This window comes from Triturus cristatus, chromosome 4_1 (assembly GCF_964204655.1).
Source record: "Triturus cristatus chromosome 4_1, aTriCri1.1, whole genome shotgun sequence".
Lineage (NCBI taxonomy): Eukaryota > Metazoa > Chordata > Amphibia > Caudata > Salamandridae > Triturus > Triturus cristatus.
Genome location: NC_140585.1, coordinates 1,158,498,210 through 1,158,518,552, shown reverse-complemented (window position 1 = coordinate 1,158,518,552; position 20,343 = coordinate 1,158,498,210). Strand labels below are relative to the sequence as shown.

General features: G+C 42.8%; 1 protein-coding gene across 2 annotated transcripts in view; it reads right to left on the bottom strand.

Moving 5' to 3' along the window:
• LOC146856246 (very-long-chain enoyl-CoA reductase) overlaps positions 1–20,343 on the bottom strand; it is a 246,298-nt gene that overhangs the window by 89,039 nt on the left and 136,916 nt on the right. The gene's annotated exons all lie outside the window — the stretch shown is intronic.

Here is a 20,343-nt window from a genome sequence, read left to right as displayed (position 1 = left end):
CCTGATACAGCAAGGCCCTCCTTAACCCAGACTCCCAGGAGAGACAGGAAGAAGCAGCCATAAGACAAGGGCAAACGTTACCCCAGCCTCCAGTGAGATCAAGGAAGACACAAACATATTACTACAAGTGTCTCCTTCCCACAGACTCCAGAGAAAACTCAAAGCGATGCATGAGTCCAGGACCTGTAACACAAATGTGTATACCACTGATTGCAGGGGTCTCTGATAAATGGCCCACAAGACTGCTAATAAGCCGCTGACCCAACCACATGTAGATTCAGTCCATCCTTTCTGGTGGGGTCTAGCGAATATGAAAGGATAAGCTGTATGTAGTCATTTTTTGTAACACTAAATATAGATAACTGTAAATAAATTGTACATATTCAGCAGTCAGGAAAGCAAAAAATAAGCACTTGTTTTAAAATTCTGACGTGAGATGGAAAAAAAGATTTTAATAGGATCAAAATAAATCAAGACCCTTTACTTGGTGATTCACATATGATAAATATTGTCCAAAGGGCGATTTCCACACAAACTATATTGCGCACAAAAGAGAAGTGAAACTGTATGTCTGTGCAAGTGTAGTGGCCATTTCAATGGAAAATGTGCTGTCTATAAATGACAATGTGCTACCACACAATGCTTCAGTTATATATAAATAAATGTTTTTAAAAACACGCTTGCCTCAGGTCTATTAATGCTAAGTGGGTGTCGAAAGTTTGTCGCCCTAAAGCAACTCTGATCTAAACACATCGAATTGTACAACCAGAAACTGGTCTTATGCCTGCAGACTCTGCTAGGTCAATTGAGAGGGTGGACAGACTAAGATCAGAGGAAAGTGAGTACATAGAAGGAAGAAACAAATTATTTTTGCATTGAATAAAATACCTACTCCACAGAATTGTTTATGGACATACACAATACAGGAATTGGAATCTCTACACTGACCAATGAATCTTTTTCAAAGTGCATAGTCCGGGATCCCACTGAACATACACTATGCAGTAGACGAAAAGGAGGTCTAGATCCAACTAGTTGTTCTTTTCCAACACAGATGATTTCTTACCTGTAATCCTAGTTCTACTGGGGAAACTCCATTCATAATCATACGCACTGAATAGTCCCGCACATGTGCGGGGATTTTGAAGCACTTTTTCTAAAGTCGCATTTTGTGTAGAATCGTCCCCTTACTTCAGAATGGCTAGGAAGTTCATGTGACAAAATTATGATTTAGCAGCTTACAAAAACAGGCTATATAGTCAATTACATTAATTTACTTTAAAAATAGAAGAAAATATATTAAATCATATGGTCACTAAATGAAAGACACGTGACATTTTAGAACATCCTTCCCCAAAGCTTTTCCATTTTCTTTTACTAAAAATGATAGGGCAAGATAAGGCAATGTAACAGTTTAGGCTGCAGCAATGTAAGAAAAATAATACAACACTGAGCATTTAAGGGCACCCATACCTCACATGTCCCATCATGTCCTACAGATGGCAGTTGACTCATTTCTTTTTGATGCAATAGGCAACAGGAAATTATAAAACCAACTTTCTCTCTTTAATCGGGGAGGAGGAAGCGTTCTTTAAAATTTCAAAGGAGATTCTCCTGAAGGAGAACTAGGACTACAAGCAAGAAACCATACCTTCTCCATCAGAGGATCTCCATCAATAATCATAAGCACTGAGTAGAATAGCTAGCTCAACCCAAGCCACGAGGGAAGAGATACAGCAAAATAAAAACGAAGTAAAGAGATTTCTCAAAGAGTTGTGTTCTACTTGGCCATTTGCCCTGGAATCCGAATTAAGACAATAGTGTATTGTAAAGGTGCAAACAGATCTCAGAGACTGGAATAGTTCTCAGTAATGCAACAGTAACCACTTTACCTTTGTATGTAGGGGTTTTTAGCTTTCCAGGTAAGGTTATGTTAGCTTTCTGGTAGCACAGGAGTATGCAAGAGCCTATCCATCTAGATCGTTTACAAACATTTGTTTTGACTTTCTCAAGTTCTTTGTTTTGTCCAGATAAAACGTTAACACCCTTCTCACATCAAGAGTTTGAAGGGACTGCGAGGGATTCTGAATAAAGGTAAGTTAAGGAAAACATTAATGGACATGAACGTCTGATGCCACTTTAGGGAGGAATTTGAGATGGGTTCTCATCGCTACCGTATTACTGTGAAAAGCTGTGTAAGGCTTGTGTGATCAAAGAGCCTGAAGGTCACAAACCTGCATGCAAAGGTTATAGCAAACAAGAAGGAAGCTTTTTCATGGTAAGTGCTGCAGGGAAGTCTTATATAAAGGCCAAAGGGAGGACTCATGAGATGTGACAGGGCAATATTCAGCTCCCTCCGAGATGGAGGCCTCAGAATGGGAGGATTAACTTTCTTGATGCCCTCAAGGAAATCCATAACCACAAAGATTTAAAAAAGGACATTTGTGAAGGGCATTTTCTGTAAGACATGATATTTGCAAGATGGACTTTATAGGAGAAACTTGCATCTTCGCTTTGGCCAAATAAAGAAGCTATGGAAGCACTGGTTCTTCTTGAAGGTGATAGGATCAGATGTGTTCTGGGCACACCAGTTGCAGAACGTCTACATTTAAAGGAGTAGGACACCCTTGTAGATTATTTTTTGGCTTCTCTCAATACGTCCGTGCAGTCCTTTGGAAGATTCAAATGGCCTTATTGTAGGAGTTTAGAAGCCAAGTTGCCATGTTCGAGGATTTAGGGATGAGGTGCAATATCTGGTCTCCGAACTTATCAAAAAAGTCCAACCTACACAACAGCCTCCTGTGTCTGAGAGGGTGAGAAGTTCTGTGAACTACTATTAGAAGGGCCACTCCAGAGCTATACGAATCACTCTGGCCTTTTAGTGAGCTAAATTGATGATCACTGATGGCAGTGGGGGAATGGAAGGAAAGGAGTAAAGATCTGCTTGACCAGTTGTTCCACAGGGTATTACCAAACATGTCTGGGTGTCAAAATGTGAAGGCAAAGTTTGGGCACTGCTTGTTTCCTCAATTCGCGAAGAGGTCTATTTGAGGAAACCCCAATTTCGAAAGAGGTCTTGCAAAAAGGCGCAGTTTAATACCTATTCGTGATTTTCTTGAATGGTTCTGCTCACAGTGCCAGCTTGTATATTCTAGGTGCCTAGCAGATGGACATAGGTAATCCTGAGATTCATGGACGCTTCCTACTTCCAGATTGTTTAAGCCTCCAGGGAGACAGTGTTCTGGATCTCGTCCCACAATGCTTGTCCACTTAATGCATGGTCGCTGAATTGTCTGTTTGGACAAGGAAGAAATTTATCTTGAAGGATGGAAGGAAAGTCTTCAGAACTAGATGTACTACTCTCCTCTCTAGGAAAATTGATGTGGTACGTCCGGTCCTTCAAAGACCAGCAGCCTTTAATCCAAAGGTGATCCACGTGAGCACCCCCAACCTGATAGGAAGGCATCTGTTACTACAGTGTGCGTTGGGAAATCTTGATGAAAATTCATCCCCTTGAACAGATTCTCTTGAAGACACCACCAGCTGAGCAATTGCTACCTGTGCGTTGTTAGGGTCAGTGTGTCTTTCTAAATTCTTGAGAGTTGGTCCCACTGATCCTCCTGACATTGATGCAGAGGTTTTATGTTCAGTTGTGCATTTGCTACCGGGAAGTCACAGGATGCCATTAATCCTAGGTGAGACAATATTAACCTCGCTCAGATTACAAAATTTCTAAAGGATAGATAAACGTCTCTCTTCCAAAGGAAACACTTTTGTGTTTACCATATCCATAACTGCCCCTCTATAATGAAGGGATTGTATAGTGATGGAAAGAGAGCTTTAGTGATTTACTTGCAGTCTCAATTGGTTGAGGGTAATGACCGCTGTCTGGTAATGCAGAGATACTTCCTGACTTATTGCAGCTTTGATTAGCAAATCTTATAGATGGGGTAGACTAATATCATCGGCCTCTTGAGTTGTGCTGCAATGACCGCCATTCATTTTGAAAAGGGCAGAATTAAGGCAGAAAGGAAGAACTTTGTATTGGTAATGGTTGCTTACCACTGTAAACCTCATAAATGTGCAAGGGTTTTTGCTATTGGCATGGGGAAACGGGCATCTTGCAGATCTATAGAGCACAGTAAATCCCCCCTGATGGAGTTGGGGCAGATCTGATGCAGCGCCAACATCCTGAACTTTTCTTTGCAAATCCACTTTGTTGCGTTCTTCAGATCTAGCATGCACCTGACCTTTTTCTTTGGTCCTTTTGTTACTCACAAGAAACTAACGAGAATTAATTCCCATTCCTTTGTGAGGAATCTGAACTTCTTCCACAGCCTGTTTTGAAAAGAGAAAGGAGACTTCTTGCCGAAGCTGCTCCCCATTACAAGAGTATGACTTCTTTGGTGAATTGGCTGCTGGTGAAGGATACTTGAATCTGAGACATTTTGCACAATATTCAGAACTAATTTGTCACTAATTATGGTTTTCCACTCTTCCAGGTAATACGTAATGCTCCCCCCCCCCCCCCCACTAGAGTGGGTAACGCAAGAAGGGGTGGGGGGTTGGGTGGAGTGGGTAACAACAGAAGAGGGTGTGAGGGAAGTGGGAACTCATTTGCCACAGGTGGCCGGTTTAGTGCCAAAGGCTGACTGTTGGTGACCCTCCCTAACTCTGGATTGACATCTCTGCTGTTGATACCTCTGCTGTTATTGATGCTCCTGAGATCAGTGAGGGGTTTGAACCTTCAGAGGGTAAAAGCGACAGTAGCAGGGTTTAAAGGAATGTTTCCTGTATTAATTTCTCTTTTCCAATACGACTGCCCGCTGCGTGTCTAGTTCAGTTTTCATATGAGACATTTCGTCATCAGCATCAGATCCAAACAATATTCTCCCTGAAAATGAGGGATCGAAAATCCTGTGTGTTGCCTCGGGTTTAATTCCTGGGATTCTGAGCCAAGAGAAGCGACATAAGGCCAAACCATGACAATAACCATGGGCTGTCAGAAGGGATTTATCTGCTTCAGTACTGATGACTTGATTGGAAACAGCCATTTCTTCATTTATGATCAGTACAAAGTCTTCACGCTGGTCTCTTGGTAAGTGGTCCATGAACTACTGTAGTGAGTCCTAGGGCAACCAACTGTACCATTCTAGGAGTGTAGAACCACTCCTTTCTTTCACGGTGGTGGCAGATGCGCCATATGCTTTTGCCCCTGATAAATCAAGTTTTTTTTTGCCGTCCTTGTCAGGGGAAACTGTAGAGGATGGGGCGGTTGTGTGAAGCTTGCAAGCTGCGGAGATTATCATTGAGTCGGGTGGAGGATCCGAGCGGACGAACAAAGGGTCCTGATCAGAGGGTCTGTATCTTTTCTGCAGACGAAAACGAGCCGCCTTGACAGAGAAACCATGGCAGGCTCAATGAGACAATAATAAGTAATGTTTGGTATTGGTGTAATGTTGCAAAAGTTACAGACATTGAGGCTGTAGTTGCCGAACGAGTGGTATTCAGTTAGTTTGCATCTCTTATAAGGATGCCCTGGAAGGTATTGATGTCATCTACAAGAGATATCCTCACTGGAGGAGAATCTGTTTGAACAGCTGAATAACAGCCAGTGGACATGGTAGATTCAGAAGACTTTGAAGATCTCAAATGAGATGTGGAACTCAATCTAAGTCTTGAACAAGACGGATTGAGAGACCAGGAACTGTATTGGTGACAATAATACCACGACTTAGACATAGCCCTGTAGAGAGGTCTGGTATGTCGGGAACAAGACCTGGAATGTCTTGGTGGAGGTGTCACTGGAACAAGTGCTTGAAGAGACCCAGTAAGTATGGCTGGAGGAATTTCTGCATGAATTAGAGATGGAGGAGGGAGGACTTCACAAGTGGCTCCAGAGGAAGGGGCGTTGCAGGTGGCGAAGAAAGAAAATCCAGGATGACTAATGGAGAAGCCGGTCTGGAAGGTGGGTAAGCCCTGTAGTACTCGGAGCCCAATTCGGATGAAAGCCTGCACCTTTTCATCCTTGAAAGCCACTCAGCAGTCTTCATTTCTGCAACGCAAGAGTGTCCTGAAGTCAATGGTCTACTTCACTTCGACGGCAAGCAAGTAGGTGCTGTACCTTTTCTCAATGTTGAACAGAGACGTTGTTTCACACCGTGCCTTCTTTTAGATCTCTTCCTGCGGAAGTCCTCAAAGGATGAGATAGGACACTATGTCTCAGCAGCCACAAGTCCTTGCCTTTTTCGCCCTTCTTCTTGGCCATGCACACAAATCTGCTTGCATTATCTCAGGGTGTGCATCGTGTGGCAGCTGCAGTGAAGATATCTTCTGGGGTCATGAGTCTTTTTTGCCCATTTTTCTGTCACAATCTGGGCATGTTACAAAAAAGATTCAATTTTACACAAACAGAAAAATATTTCCAACGAGAAAATTACAGAAAAATATTCTCAGCCCTAAAGGATGCTAAAGGATGTAGTGTCAAACACTTAAAAAAGGTTCTGAAATTATTTTAAAAGGGGAAAAGGCTTAAAAAGGAAAAGCTGAGGTCCGTGCTTAAAGATCCTGTCAGCAGGACAGGAAAAAAAAGAACCAAGCCAACTGCCACCTACAGGGGATGATGGGACACTAGAGGTCAGGGTACACTTAAAGGAGCAATGTTGGATTGCCTTTTTTACATTGAGGCATCCTATACAGTTACATGCCCTATCTTTTTTCATCATTCACTTTAAAAGAATATGAAAACGCTTTGTAAAGGATGTTTTACAATGTCACCTTTCTTTCATTTAATGACCTTTTAACAGTTTAATGTATTTTCTTCAACCTTTTAAATGCATTAATAAATTGGCAATATTGACCGTATTTTTAGACTGTTAAAAAGTAATTTGATGACTTGCGAACTTCTTGGCCTTTCCAAAGGTGAAGATACTACACAAAATAGGTCTTTGAAAAAATTGATTGGGGATCCCCCTGCATCGGTGGAGCTATTTAGTGCTTAGGGTTATCAATGGAGATCCCCAGGAGAAACAGATTTACTCGTACTTTTCCATTTCTATTAGTCCTTAATGTCTGCCATTTTTATTTACTCAATAAGGCGTTTTATAAAGCGTGGTGCATTGAAGACAGTTCACTTCACAGAGTTAGTCAAAGGCAAACTCATGATTATAGCAAGCCATATTATCAGTCTAGAGTCCACCAGTTATTTTCAGGGTTAGTCTCAAGGGAGGGTGACAAGAGGCATTTTTTCCATGACTATTTTGGCATGCATATTCTGAGTCAGTCAAAGAGAGCATGAAATATTACTATCCCCAACTCAACTCTTTGTAATAACTCTACTACCTGGTGATGAGGACCCATAAGCATAACGCTTGCCTGGGATCATCTCTACCAAACGACCCCAAAATCTTTCTTCCCTACCACTGGTTCACCTCATCAATTTCTTTAAAATAAAAAAGCTGTACTCCTATGAACATAGCAACACAAAAAGATGATGGGCAGAATGCTGAACACTGTCAAACATTAACACCCCTCTAGTCTCAGATCTAGGTTAAAACCATTGTTTTATTGCTCACCGTGCCAACCCAGTTTGGACCCAGCCATATGCAATGGACTAAATGCAGATATGTTGACTGGGGGTGAAAGTTTGCATTGTTGAGCATTCTGTCCATCATCTGTTCTTTTTGCTTTCGTCACCCTGAGTGGGAAGGGTATGCCCAGACATGGGTCCGTGCTCACTGCACCACTAGATGCATACTAGCTTGGCTGATGAGGGGTAATACCCTGAAACCAGTGCCAGGATACTTGTTTCCAGTCCAGGGAGGACCTGGACTGGCAGTTTGGGCTGGACTGTTCCCATGAGGAACAAGGTCAAGACTGATATGCATATGGCTGGGTCCAAACTGGGGAGGTGTGGGTGGCAAAGAAAACGATGGATTAAACCCAGATCTGTTGACTGGGAGTGAACGCTTGCATCGTTCCGCATCATCTGTTCATTTTGCTTTTGTCCTCATATGAGCATAACCCACATCTAAAGCAAAATATGGAGGATGGAAGCTACTAATGGATTGAAATAGGAGGGTTCTTGCGAAGCATCTTCTTCCTCCTTATTCTGATGTGTTCATGTTTCCCCATTATTAGAAAGAGATTGCAAACTAAAACCACCCATTGATGTTGATAGCAAAGGCTCAAGACACGTTTTAAAAAAAGGTTTGTGGAAAAAGTGCTTTGTAAAATTGTGCTTCCACTTTTAAAGGCATCTGTGACTGAAAGCAGATCCAGACAGGGTTGTTAAATGAGCGTTTAGTATCTCCATAGTATAGGCATTCTACTCTTATAGGAGACATCAATGTTGTATTTCAGAACTTGTTTCACATCAAAGTTGTGAAGAATCTCCTCGAAAGAGGACGCGGAAGCCTTCAACATATAAGGCAGAGCTCGCTAACTAATTTGGCTGTAGTATAATGCTTGCATTCAATACTGGGTATCTTTAAAGCGTGGCAATGTGTTGTTTTAACAGAACAGCTTATCGGCTGCAGTCATTCTTACCCACACAGAAATAACCCTCCCACTTAACCCTTTGTCCATTGGCCAAGTTGAGGACAACCATATTGTTTTGAAATTTGAGAAACCATCTTCACTTTTAAGGGTTTAAATGTTTTGAGTTTTGCATGAAAGATGTAAGCAATGCAAAATGGAGTATGTCTCACTCCATAAGAATTAATTATAGAACATTAACCATCTTCCCAGGGCCCCCCAATTCACACCACACTGAGCAAGGAACACTAGAGAATATATTCAGTAACTATCCGATATCTCGGTGTGAAAATCCTATAGCCTAAAGCCCAGCACATATTTATTAATGTCAAAAACAACAAGTTGTCATGTTGTCCCACCGGACAAGTAGACCAAACCCTATACAGGATAATCACTTTGGCTGCCAGGGTACAATACCAGAAAACGTATATATGAAACAGGAGTGTCTGCCATTAAGGCAAGACTTGCATACACGCATTCAAACTTTTGTATATTATTCATTAGTGCAAAGCCTTTATTATTAGAGTGTGTGCTCTTACAAAATACAATGAGCCTTGAGTTCCCCTTCTATCACGGACAGTGGTTCCAGTCTAAACACATGTATGCAAATGCAAAATGTAAATATTTTGGGCTACTTTTAAAACTCTCAGAATGCTCCCAGATTAGATGACAATACATGCAAAAGTATAAAAGTATGATTGGTTGTTGTTTGCTTTGATTATAAAATTCATACATAAACCCTGAACTTAAAAATAAGGATTTGTGCAACTTTAAAAACCAAATGTGTTTGATCCATAACAATATTTAGAAAAGAGATTAACATAATCAGAGTAAAACCATTATGGGTAACATTATGGACAACTAGAAAATAAATCAGGGGCCTGATTTTAAAGTCACAAATGTGAGCCTCGAACACGAATCCTGAGTGGGCACCACTCCTTTACCCCTAAATTATGGCAACCTCCAGCTTGTCAGCCTGCAGGGACTGGCCAATCTGTCTCCAGACAGTCACCAGAAGCTGCTGTGCTCCTTACAGGTGGAAACTGAAGATGATAGCTTCTGGAGAGTGGCATTTGGTTATGCAACATCTAAACACGGTTCTCACAGTTTACCAGTCTATGACAACTTTGAAATATACCTTACAAAGTACCCTCTATGGCAGCAATGACCTGACTTAGACCCATTCTACCTGTGCATCTTAATTAGGGTACTCACACCAGTGAAACTTCCTAATTACGGGTCTAGAGACCCAAATGACGCATCTGCAAATAGCTGAATTGTTAAGATACTAGCAATCCAAAATCCTTTTGATTGCGCTGTAAGAGTTTAATTCGCCATTATTATGTCTCAGAGGGTGATGCATCCATTTTCTTTCCATCGGTCAAAGTCCATATTCCTCATGACCAGTGTCAACGGTGGGTTGGACCTAAATGATGTGAAGGGGGGAGGGAAAAGTAAGTAAGACCTCTCTTGAGACTGACCTTGTCTCAAAGCAGCAACGTAAAGAGTGAAACGGTGAACTATACATCCATTTGAACTTATGTGCCCTGGTCTAATCCAGACAGGTGCATTCGCAATGATGCGATGTATATAGCACTAGTGATTTCCCATTTTTTCTACCCATTCATCGATGGAGATGAGAAGCTGTAATGGATTTGCTTCTGAACTATCCTTAATGCCTTCCCCTTAGCATCCTGAAAAATGAAACTATGTAAAACGAATCTCACTTTGTTCAAAATCTGAGCAAGGTAAATGCTACCTTTGATTTCTTTTAGGATGTGCTCCTTAAAGTTTCTTGTCACTGCACCACCTCTTGCAGCCATGGATTGAGGAGGCCTGGATGGGTTTCAGGATTCATATGAATCAGAAGCAGACTGCAAGAGCAGGCCCTTGATAAAGGGCTTCTTCCAGCTTCTGACCGTATCATCATGGCCACCAATGCTCTCTCTGAGACCTCACAAAATGAGGGCATTCTTCGATATGATCTTACCGCCAATAACAAACGAGGCTACCACTGCAAATCGTCCACTTTCAAGCTCGCCAATTCCACTAAGGATTAAGAAGGGGAAACTGCTTAACAAATATGGGTTTATTCCCAGCATTTTAAGATCAGCAAAATGCAAAGATGGGAACAGCTCTCTGCCAGAAGTGATGGGGCATACATGCCCAAACTGGCAAATTCTAAAGGACAAGTAAGGCAGTGGGGGAATGCCAATAGGAAGGTGCACCAGAAAAAGATTTAGTATTGACAGTGTCTGTTCATCAACTTCTTTTATTAATGGAAATTATTGATCATAAACTTTAAAATCAGCCAACGCATTTCGTTCCTTTTCAGTAGGAACTTTGTCAGGGCTGAAACAATCACATAAAACACAGTATAAATCATCACATATATAAAAACACCACCTATATACATAAAAATACCTCTTTCCCCTTGTCTGTCCCATGGGGTTCACACTCTAAAAACACAAATAGAACATACATGACGTACTACATCCAAAAAGTCACACTAAGTATAGTATGTCAATGGACAGCCCACAAACCATACATAGGGAGTTATATACAGTCTTAAACAAGGGAGAAACACACAAAAAAGCACAAGGGAGAAACACATATCAAAGTCAACATTAATGCAGTGCATGCTAAAACAACATTGCATAGTGTGATTTAGAGCAATGTTGGTCATGCTAGAAATCCTAGTGTAAAGGAAACCCAATGTGAGGGAGTGTGGAAATCGAAAATAATTGCTGTTAGCATGAGCTGAAGCCATCTTGTTTGCAGCATCCATTTTGTTAGCCTTTTGATTCTGCCGTCTTCACTGTTGCCTGCTTTTCTATTCTGCTTGAGTCATCAACCTTAGTTAACTCCTCCTGTACTGAGCCTGAGCAATGTATGAGCTCAGAAAGGACTGTAGCTGCTAAAATGCACCGGTTTGAGAATGTAACTGTCCATCATATCCTACTGATGTAAGCAGTTCTGTTTCCCCTCCCACTTTGCTGACTAAGTGATATCCATCTGCCCATGTTAGTCGATAGCTATTCCTGTATAGGCCTGTATCTTCTATTTGTAACTACATGCTTACTCTGCAACAAACTGTGTATAAAAGGCCCATGGTTTCTGTATTCCATGTACTACCTCCTACAGCGCCTGAGGGTGTTGTATTGATGTAGTCCCACTCATGACCGATTAATAAACTTGTTATTTTGAATTCCAGCTTCAGTGCCAATCTCTTCTTTGTTAGTCTAAGGACCTGTGGACAAACCTAAGGGTGAACCCTGCACCGGTGTGCCCCCAAAAAAGGCACATTTCCACAGGAGAATAACAGAAAAATAGGTGGGATCTACAAAGAGTCATGAATAGTACAAAGGGGAAAGATGGTGCCCCCGTCCTATCTCCATATTCAATATTCAATATTGAGAATTCTCACTTCCAAATATTAAATAGTGTATTTACGCTTGTTGATAAGAATCATGGTAACTTCCCAGGATTGTAACCCCAGTATCGGGGTATTGGGTAAGTTCCTCTCCCGGCTCGAGATCTATATAAATGACATGCCAATTAGGTACAATTACCCCCAGGTTGCAGAGAATTCAAAGAAATGCCAAAGTTAAGGCAAAAGAGAAAACACCACACATTTCATATATATTGTACACAGTAATCGTCGGCAATTTCCCGATAGGTCAAAGCACCAGACGCTTCAAAATATAGTTAAAGTGTTGTATATACCAACATCATCTAGTATAGGGCCGCATACGTCTATAAAAACAAAACACAGTTCTACCCCTCATCCATAATTGGAAAACATGGAAAAATGGGGATAAGTGCCCGACCATTAGACCGGCACTTCATTCGTACGATTTCACTAAAAAAAGTGCCAAATGCTACAAATAACGAAGTTCTTAACATTTAAAGAGAGGCAACGCACATTGATGTCAGGAGTATGGTAAAAACATGTAAGGTCTTGAGCTATGCCTCCTGTGATGGAATACGCATGGGGTAGCCCAACCTCCCATTGCGGCGTAAGGCCATGTCAAATACCAACACTACGGAGGTAACGAGGAGAGAGTACAAAGTATCAAATTCCAAAAATGGGGCTTTTGCCCAAATTGGTAAAGGTTTCAGAGGGTATCGTTCCGTTTACGATCACTCATTAACATAAATAATTATCCTGCGCAACATGTTTCAAATACCCAAGTTCAAGGCACACAAAAAGAAACACGCACATCATATCTGTAGAGGCGTAAATGCATCTAAATTCATTAAACTATGCCTCCCATGACAGAAAATATATTGGGCAGCCCCACCTCCTGTAGCGACGCAATGCCATATAAAGAGCCTAACTAAGGAGATAATAAGAGAGAATATAAAGTACTCAAAAACCCGATTATGGGGCTTAGGGACAATTTAATAAAAGCCTCCCAAGGTAGTGTTCTTGTAAAAATAACCCATTATTATACAAAGAGTTAATCGGCGCGGCGAGTAAGGGGATGTGGGTCTCCCTATCCCAACGTAACACTCACCAGAGTCCTCGGTATTCTAGGCGTGGGCAGGATCACCCAAAGTCAAGTTTCTCCCTTTCGCGCCATCTCGCTGTTTAAAAATGGACAGTCGGGAACGTAAGAGACATGACGTGAGCCGTATTCGGGACTCGGTAGGTCACGTGAGCTTGAGTGCCACAAATAGCGCCATCTTGGAATGGTTAGACGCTCTTATATAATTGCAGCGACCCAAAGGCAAATACATAGCTCTGTTTAGTTAGCGGAATACAATTCTTGAATCTTAAATAGAGTCGTCGTGAAATGTAGAGCACGCATTAGCGTATTTTGGAACTGGAAGGCACCGAAATCCTGTACTACTTCCTGCGGGAAAGGATTTCAGATATGTGAAAAAAATAGGCTGAAAGGACGGTCACATATTATAGTGACGAAAAGTTTCACCACTATAATGCAATATAAAGTTCTAAAAAATTGCTAAACATGCAGGCCAGACCGATAATTATGCTAAATGGAATACCATAGACGTTTGAGCGAACGGTAGCGCCATTTTGGAAAGGTTAAAATACATAAGTTATGGTATTTAACTGGTCTGCATTGGGATATCCGGTTTAAGTCAAAGTCATAATTAGAACCGGCTAAAACACCTGGTACACACTAAAGTTGTTGCGCCCTATGGAAGACCAATTTAAAATGTTCATGTGGATATACACCAGGATTCATGTGTATTATATTGAATACAACTCAGTGAGTAGGACATTGCTGGCAAAGAGTGGTCATAAACTCAGCAATGTAATTTGCACAGACCTGCAATACAAGACGTACACAGTTCACAGAAAGCAATGATGCCCAATTACTGACTGAATAAATATCTTATAATAATTCAAGTGAAAACACCATTTAGAACAACTGCACAAATTATGTTCCGAGAAAGTAGTGTAATTCACTGTCAGTGTTATGACCCTCTGTTGTTGCCCTCAAACGGCAACTCTATTTTGCCTCCTGTTGCCTTAACACTAATTCTCTGTTTCCACCCCTTTTACTAACGGGGACATGTTCAATGCTATGGAACCAGAAGTCAGTTTTCTCTGGATATGTGTGGTTCTATAATGGTCAGTCATGGGCTATCTAGTATCTCTATTTTGTATTGCCCTACGGTGTTCCTGAATTCTGTTTTTAAGGCAACGTGTTATGCTGCCCACATAGAATAACACGCATTTGCAACCCAGTACATAAATGACATGCGTTGTTTTGAAATTGATGAAATGTCTGATAGTGTACTGTCGAGCCGTGTTGTACATAAAGCTCTTGGTCCTATTTCTACCATAGGGGCACATGTTACACATTCTACAAGTAAAGAAACCCTCCCGTTTCGATGGTAGCCAAGTGTCCTTTTTTTCTTTTTTTCCCCCAGAAGTAGTTACATAGCTGGGGCAAAGTGTGTTCCTCAAGGATACCCCTCTCCTGTACGTGATTGCAGGTGTTTTGGTAAGAGAATTCTTGACACCCGTAACCTCTGAGCAAATGACAGTTATTCTTCAAGGCACTGAATATCCTGTGACTAAAGGCGGTGTATTGTGTCACGAATCTCAATTCACTTTTTTGGGTGGAATACGGCTTGGTATAGGGTTTCTCAAGTAGTGTAGCTGCCCTATCTACTTTCTGAATTCTAGATTGGGCTTTGTGCAAAATCTCCGTACCATAGGTTCTTTTGAGAAATCTTTTTTGGGACTCAGAAATGTTAGCCTGATAAGTCTCCTCCTCACTAGAATTCCTTCTGATCTGGATCATTTGCTCATAAGGGATATTATTAAACACTGATTGCGAATGTGCGCTTAAGGCGTGCAACACACCATTACAGGCTGTCTTCTTTCTATATATGGTGCTCTGTTTGACTCCATTTTTAACATAAAAATGTAACATAAAAATGTAAATCCAAGAAATTAATCATTTCTTTGTGGAAAGTCATAGGCAGTTCATTGTCGTTCAAAAAGGAAAAATACTGATGCAGTGATTCTTCAGGTCCTGACCATAGACAGATGATATCGTCTATGTACCTCCCCCAAAAGACGATGTATTCAGTCCAGGGGAGGGGGCACGTCTGCCCCAGGCATGCTCCCTCTCATACCAGCCCATAAAAAGGCAGGCATAACAGGGAGCAAACCTGGAACCCATTCCATTCCCCTGTATTTGATGTCTTTTTCTTTTTGGCTGAAACAAACAAAATCATTGAAGGAATGTGTAGGAAAACTGAATTTTCTACAGTCACCACAGTTTTTTCGCATTTTAGCTGGCTTTAGAACTCTGAACCCTCTGAACGCTGCTTAGACGTGGTAAAGTGCTTGAACTCCTCTTTAAGCATGGTTGAATTTGCATATGTACAATTAGTATATATAAACTCCTTCACTGCTAGGCCTTTCCTCCCTGTGCTAAGCCTTTTTTGGCTATGGGGGGTAGTTCGCGCATAGGCCCCTGTAACTTTTTGACCACATAAGGTATCCACGCCAAATTTGCGTCCTTTTTTTCCAACTTCATGGGGATTCTAAAGGTACCCAGGGTTTGTGGATTCCCCTGGAGGGGACCCAGAAATCAGCCAAAGTACAAGTAATGTGTTTTTTTTTGGGGGGGGGGGGGGGGGGGGGAGAAATGGGAAAAAAGGGCTACAGATGAAAGAGTCTGTTTTTTTCCCTGCAAATGGTGTCAACAAGGGGTTTGTGGTGCCGGTCGCGGGTATTTGGGCCTCCCACACGAGTGAGGCACCATTTTTATTGGAAGACATGGGGGAACACTGGGTGGTAGGAATTAGTCAGCCCGGTGATGCCACAACTTTCCCACACAAAAATGTGTGGAAAAAGTGATTTTTCAGTTAAATTTGAGGTTTGCAGGGGATTCTGGGTAAGAAAACGTTGGGGGATCCACACAAGCCATACCTCCCTGGAATCCCCGGGTGTTTCGTTTTCAGAAATGTGTGGGTTTGGTAGGTTTCCCTAGATGGCCACCGAGCCCAGGGCCAAAAACTCATGGGACCCCCCTTGAAATCCAGGTTGGTTTGTGATAGGTAATTTTGATGTCGCCTCACTAGGTTTTGGGCCCTTGCCTCTCACGGGTACTTGACCCACCCACACAAGTGAGGTACCATTTTTTTCGGAAGACTTTGGGGAACGCGGGGTGAGCGGAAGTTTGTGGATCCACACAGATTCCAGAACTTTCCACCACAGAAATGTAAGGAAAATGTGTTTTTTTGGATAGATTTTGAGGTTTGCAAGGGATTCAGGGTAACAGACCCTGGTGAGAGCCAGTCAAGTCACCCCCATCCTGGATTCCTCTGGGTGCCTAGGTTTAAAAAATGTATAGGTTTGCTGGGTTTCCCTAGGTGCCGGCAGAGCTAGGGTTCAATCTACAGCTAGGCACTCTGCAAAACAAGCACTGACATAGCCAATAGGTCTCGCCTTTGGGACCTTATAAGTGTTTAGCCATGCAGCACTTGATGTTGTTGCACCAAGAATATTGTGCTGGATAACTAAACACTTATAAGGTCCCAAAGGCGAGACCTATTGGCTATGCCAATGCTTGTCTCCTCTTACATTATATAAAACCTGTGTAAATTTGTACTTTGCTACTCCATATGAAATGCTTGTGTAAATTAATTTCCGTATGCAACGTTCCAATCTTTATGTACAGCAACCTTCGGGTATTACCTGTGCTCCATAAATTTGCATTAATAAATAAATACGCCTTTTCTATCACGCTTTTCTCTCTACGCTCAATGACCTTCCTCTCCCATGGTCTCCACTTACACTCCCCAAGCCCTGTCACCAGTCCTCTCCAGCAGGCTCATACTTCGTTCTCTATTATTACTTATCACTCATGGTCATCTTCCTCTCCATTTTGCCTGCGCCCTCTCTGCCGTGGCCAGGTTCCTCCCTCGAATCGTCTACCCCGCACCCTCCAGTAGCGATATTCTCCCTTGCACCAGGCCCGGCTTATCTCAGCCTTTCCCAGGCCACCTTCTCCCCGCGCCGCCAGGCCTCTATCTACCCTTAGGCCGGTAGCTCCTCACCTCTCCGTGAACTGCGATGCTCACCCCCTGGGCTTCGCTGATGTTGCCCGGGTGCTGTCACGGCTTCCCAGTCCCACACGCCCCACACCCCACACCACAAGGCAACTTTACGGGGAGGAAGATCCACGTCCAGGGCAAGGAAAGGCAGGAGAGGGAGGGCAGGACCGGGGGTGGGAGGAAATTAAATGTAAAAAATAAAAAAAGACCTGCTGTCTAGTGGGCTTTCTGCATACCCCGGGGGGCAGATTGGGGGCCTCTGCCCCCATCTGCCCCCCAGTAGGGGCGGAATGACTGATTGTGCAGGGGGGGGTGGGGGCATTGGCGTGCTCATATTGGGCAGCCCCCACCCCTGATTTACATACTAAAAAAATTCCCTGGTTCTAGTGGGCTTTCTGCCCCGTTTGGGGGGGGGGGTGAGGATTGGGGGTTGCAGCCCGCAGATAGACTGAATTATGCCAAAAAATATGGGGGAAGCAAAGGCCCTTGCCCAAGGGGCCGCTCCCCCCTCCCTGGTGCCTAGTGGGTGGATCCCTGCTTGGGGATCGCCCCAGGGATCCTCTAGTGAGGGATACCATTGGATAGGGGAGATTCTCCCCTTTCCAACGATACCTCTCCTATCTGCTTCGGTGCTTGGGGGGCTGAGATAGCACCACGAGCCATGCTCGCGATAGGCATTGCAATAAAAATGCAAATTGGCCTCGGAGGTTGGGGGAAGTTCTTCCCCAACCTCCCGAGGCCAATAAAAAACAAGCATTTACAATGCAATAGGTCTCGCATTTGCGAGAGTTTATGCTATTGACATAGTAAATGACAATGCCTTTTATGTATTTGTTTAAAAAACCAACACATTAATAAAAGGTATTGTAATCTACAATGCCAATTGCTCAAACTCTAGTAAATGTGCAACCTATTGCATTGCAAATGCTTGTTTAGCTGGTGGTTGGGTGTGCTTGCCTGTGAAACCCCAATGCACCCACCTTTGTAATTCAAGCGTGCTCGTTATACTCCGGTATATAATTTCTGCCTCACCCCTTTTCAAATCTACTAGCCCCCACTGCCTATCTGAATTAATGGTTAAGTTGTAAAAAGGACTTTGCTTTTATGGTAACTTAAGTATAATACCCAAAACTTGAACCACCCATTTTTATTCTGTCTAATGCCTTTCTCAGTGCTGCATACCACAGAACTTACAAAAGAAACCCCTCGTAGTTTTCTGAGAGATAACGGCATGTAGTTCTACAAAAACGTGATCTTGATTTCCATCATTTCCGAAATTTTCCATTGATTTTCCAACTCATTACACAAAACAACGCCCAATCAAATGATTGTATGAGAAGAGAAATAATTAAGCAATATGTAGAAATTCAGGCACTCAAAAGGTAATCAAAAGCCACCCTCAAACTTAAACCAAGGGGTTCATTATTTTTAAAATGACATATCGCGGATTCTGACTGCAGCAAAATCGGCCACGTATTTGCCAATCAACTGCATCTGAACAATTAGGCTTACTTTAAAACAGTTTAGGAATCATGGTACTAGAGTTCACCCCAAGACAGCGCGGAGATACTCTAGCGGATGACACAAGTGCTCTACAAATCGAGTACTGATTGGTTTATTGAAGACAGTGAGAAAAACGTTGTTACAGGTTGGAGGTTGTAAATGCTAACCCTCAGCAATCCATGTCCTCATCCCACGAACCATAACTAGAAGCACTATCGGGATGCTGTCTTCTTATAGAACCCAGCTGAGGCTGAGTCGGTTAGTTACAGCATTCACGTTTGATTCCCCGTCAAGGGAGTCTTAATAATCCTTATTAATGATTGGGTTGAGGGACTTGGATGTAATGTACTTCACATACGTAAAATAGTCAACAGTGACAAAAAGTCCACTGTATGTAGAATCTTTTTTTTTGCGGACAACAATGCCGTAGAGCCAGGCAAAAAAAGTGTCATTCGAGTTAAAACTTTAGAGTAAGTCGGTGATGTCAGTGCTGTATTTATACGCATACTGCGGTAAATGGGACCACTCTAACCGTACGAAGATGGCGCTCGCTGCTCTGCTGCTCTACGAACACCGGTAAAAGGACCCATTTCAAGAGGGACGTTTCTATTACGAACGGACGCAATCCTGCTCTGGCATCGACCCGCCCCGTTCAGCTAATACATATGTCTGATTGGTGTATGACTGGCTTTCCTGATGCTTGGCGATCTATTATTCGTCAAAATTCTCGGAGTTCAACGTGACGTTTCTTCCAATTGGTGGAATCAGCTTGTGAAACGAAAACAGGCGGTTTCGGTTGGCGGAGCCGCGCCAGAGTCGATTACAGCTAGTATCTGCTGCAGGGAAGCGTTCGTGGCAAATTGCCCGCCGTGGCGGCACAAACTGGAAGTGAGCAGGTCAAGACCTGAAGTATGGTTAACGATGGGCACCTGTGAGGACGTAAAAAAGTTGGATTGGGGACCTTTTATGGTGCAAGTGCCTTTAGAGAATGACCATCCAGCAGTTTGTACACAAATCAGTCCGCACAGAACGAGAATATCGGGTCCCCTGATGGAACAAGCACGGTCCGCTTTCACTTTCGTCTGTCGTGAAAGCTTTCTTGTCTTTATGGGGCCATGTGTTTTGAAGCACATGGCCCCATAAAGATAAGAAAGCTTTCACGGCAGAAGGAAGACAGACGAGCCCGTCCAAATGGGACGGCTCAGAAAGCCGAACTAAAACGTAACCAACACCTCTTTTCCAATGGCTGGCCACCGGCCGGCCAAAGGAAAAGATGGGCGGGGCTTAATGCCTTTACAGAAAATACCCCAAATCATTAAATCTCGCCAGCGAGACTGTGCATGTGCGCAACCCACACCAGGCGAGACCTAAAAAGGGAAATCCCTCTGCTGCAGATTTCGTGCCCCTGTCCTCATGACGGAATGGTTCCGTCATGAGCACAGGAGCACCGGTGCTCATGACGGAACCATTCCGTCATGAGAACCGAAGGGGTGAACTGCCTAAAACGTCTCCCTAATATGTAGTACAAAATGTACCCAGGGCCTGGAAGTTAAATTCCACTGGTGAACAGATGCACATATTGTACCATCCAGTACGGTGACAGTGAAACATGGCTTTAAGCCTACCACTGTAGCAATGTAAAAACTGTGATTTGACCTGACAAAATAAACGCTTTTGGCAGGATGAAACCGCACTTTTAAATATTAATAAGTCACTCATATGTAGGCCTTGTAGCCCACAAGGCAGGGGGCATAG